Source organism: Parasteatoda tepidariorum, chromosome 10, assembly GCF_043381705.1.
Source record: "Parasteatoda tepidariorum isolate YZ-2023 chromosome 10, CAS_Ptep_4.0, whole genome shotgun sequence".
Taxonomy (NCBI): Eukaryota; Metazoa; Arthropoda; class Arachnida; order Araneae; family Theridiidae; genus Parasteatoda; species Parasteatoda tepidariorum.
Window position 1 is genome coordinate 56,595,265 of NC_092213.1, and position 3,348 is coordinate 56,598,612.

The following is a 3,348-nucleotide window of genomic DNA, read 5'->3' on the forward strand; positions in this document are numbered from 1 at the left end:
AAGAAAAAAAATCTTTAATATAACAGATATAGATACGCATTATACTGAGGGGGTTGTAGCTTACTATGTGAATTTAAATTGTACAACAGTACTGTCAATAAGAAAATAATTTTTCAGCTGTACAATAATTTATCCGTAATTGGGTTTTTCGCAACTTCATGTTCCACGGGTGTTGTAATGGGCCTTTTTCTTTCTTCTCTAATACTGTTTCATGCTTTTTTTTTTCATTTTTTCTATCTTTTCATTTGTAGCTTTAACAATTCTATTTTCTCAGGTGTATCAGTTAATATGCATGATGCGCGATCAACCATTAAATAAAATAAAAAAAAATTAAAGGAAAAATTAATAAATTTATTATGGAAAATTAAATAATGATAATTTTAAATGCATACATATTTTTTAAACTTATAATATCATGAGGATAATAATCTTAATACTATGTAGGGGCACTTGTGAACTGTTCACATCTGCCCCAGATATTTTGTTCACAAGAGCCCCCATCATCCTTCTTAAACCTAACTTGAAAAATAAAGAACTTTTAATTCAGTAAAAAAAAAGAATAATTGTCATAAACTTACCTGAATGTTCATATAATGATCTGCAATAGTTAATTTTAGTTTAGTAGTTGATTTATATTATGCTTTCACTTGGAGAAGCGAGCGATTATAATACATATATGCAACACCAGCTGATACAAAGAAATTGTCAGAATAGACCAACAAAATGTCTCTTTGTTCTAAAAGTTTTTCAGAGAGGTAGGACTAGTACTGCCATCAATTGAAAATTTTTCGAGATTTTTTATTTCAAATCATATTGGTAAAACATACCATGTTCACATGTGCCCCCTGTTCACATGTGCCCCCCTCTCCCCTAAATGTTATAATTTATAAAATAAAAAATTTTACTTGTAAATAATATTTTTTTTTTAATTGGATGATAGTTTTCTATAGAATGGTTTTCTGCGACCGATTATGAATAAAACAAAAACATGAAAGTTTTTTTTTTATTTTAATGTGAAGAATTTTTAGAATTGTTTTTTTTTTCTTCTTTTGTTTCGTTGTATTCTTTATTTTACGTTTTTTAGCTTCTAAATAATTATTTTTACTAAAACTTAAAATTTTTTGATAAAAATTTTTGTCAAAAAACTTTTTTTACAAAATTAAATTATATAAAATTATGAGGCTTATGTATACTTTGAATAATTTATAAATTTTTAAGCTCCTATACATTATAAACTAGTTTTTGAGAAAGAAAAAGTAAAATTAGGTAAGTAAATAAAAATATTCAGAATTGTTTTTCGATAAATAGAGGGAAAAAATTTTGGAGCTTACAATAAAATAAAATTAAAGAAATCTGAATTTTAAAAAATAATTCTTGATAGTTTCATATGATTCGGTACATGTTGAATAAAAATTATCTTTGATAATTTTTTCAAAAAGACAATTTTTAATTCCACCCTTTCTCCCCAAAGTGCTATGATTTGCCTGCCGGTAAAAAATTTCTTAGCACTACAACACTAATTAGCAATCGTTGTTGCACTTCAATAATTTCTTTCCTAGAAAAAAAAACTCATGGGAAAAAAATGTTTCCCTCTTTCAAATTACCAAGTAAAAAAATTAGCCTTTAACTATATTTGTTAAGAAAACTAATTTTTAAATATTAAGTAGATAGTCCTAATGTGACACGTTTAATATGATAAAAAATGACAGGATATAAAAAATAACATAATTCAAATTATCCAAAAATATTATACTATTAAGATTTATATATAAAAATGTAAAATGTTTTCTATTTTTATGAATTATGATCAATATTACATTCGAGTTCCACATCTTATAGCATATGCCAAATGTAAGAGTTATAAAAAAAACGAGAAAAGTTCTTTAACAAAATTATTTTTATGGTTTACAAAGTATATTTTTTCACTAAAAAAAAACTTTGGAGCTTATATATAATATTTAATGCTATAACGCAATTTAGCATAGAGGCTATTCTTTGATTGAGGTCCTTTCCTTTCTTTTTTTCAATTTTATGAGGGTAATTAAAGTTTGCAATTTATAAAAAAAAATGTTCAGCCTTGTTTTAATGCTTAGCTTACAGGTTCTAAATATTAACATCCTGTTATATAAATGCCATATTTGAAGCCTTAAAAAATATTTCTGAATTTTCAACAAAAGAAATGTTTAAAATGTTTCAATACTTTAAATTTTATTTTATACATAAAATACAACTAATTCACATAGAATTTTTAACCTTCACATCCTCTTTCATTAGCACCTATTGAAAAACTAAATGCAGACTTAGTAATTGTTTTTGAAGATTCCGCATCATTATAACGCTGCATGTCTCGCATAGTGTCTCAGTTATTACACCTATATGTCTCACATACATTTTTTTTCTGAGATTAATTGCAGTGTACCATAGATTAAACTTTTTGATTCTTGTTTAAATCAGATTTTTAATGCATTGATTGGTACTGTGAGTATTATTAAAATATTTTCTTTTCAAATAATTTTACTTATTCTTTAGGAATTTTATCAAGATTTTAAAATTTTCAGTAAGTGTTATGGATGGTTGACTGAATGTAAACAATAACTAGTTTCCAAAAACGGGAAGAAATTTAGAAAACTTTGGGTGTATCCCTCCACTTATGTTATATTTACGAGGCTATATGTGAACAGGCTTAATATTCCAGCGATTATGCTATCCCTTATTTAGCTATTTTTAAGTAAAATAATGCCGTTAGTTATTTTTTGGGTTGCATCTTGCCGAGCATAGCATACTTGCGGAGCATTCCTAATTCTTATGTTGCTTACTTCGTTGATTTTTAAATTCTGAAAACGCGTTATATTGTAAACACTACAAGTATAATAATATTTAATGGCACCCTTTTTCAAGCTAAAGCGTAAAAATCAATCGGAAGTAATAACCCGGAAGTCTTAGGCGAATTTTACCCCCTAGTGCCATCTGTGCTAAGCATTACACAGTAAACCATTCATTTTTAGAATATCAAATCTGCTTTTTTTTTTAAAAAAAAAGGAAAAATATTATTTAAAAGATGACATATGATTGAATTAGGAAGATAATTGGGTAAAATAAAATATTAATTCAATTAAAATTTCCTTTTAAATAATAGATTTTTTTAATATGATATGTATATGTATTTTTAATATGATCTAATACATATAATATATGAATTATGATTCTTTATGTGTATTTTTATTCTTCCAGCTTTGTTTACGTTAGAGTTATCTTATAAGCTTATTATAAAATAACTCTAACATAAACAAAGCTGAAGGAGAAAAAACATACATAAAGAATCACCTTCACCAAAAAATCATATATATA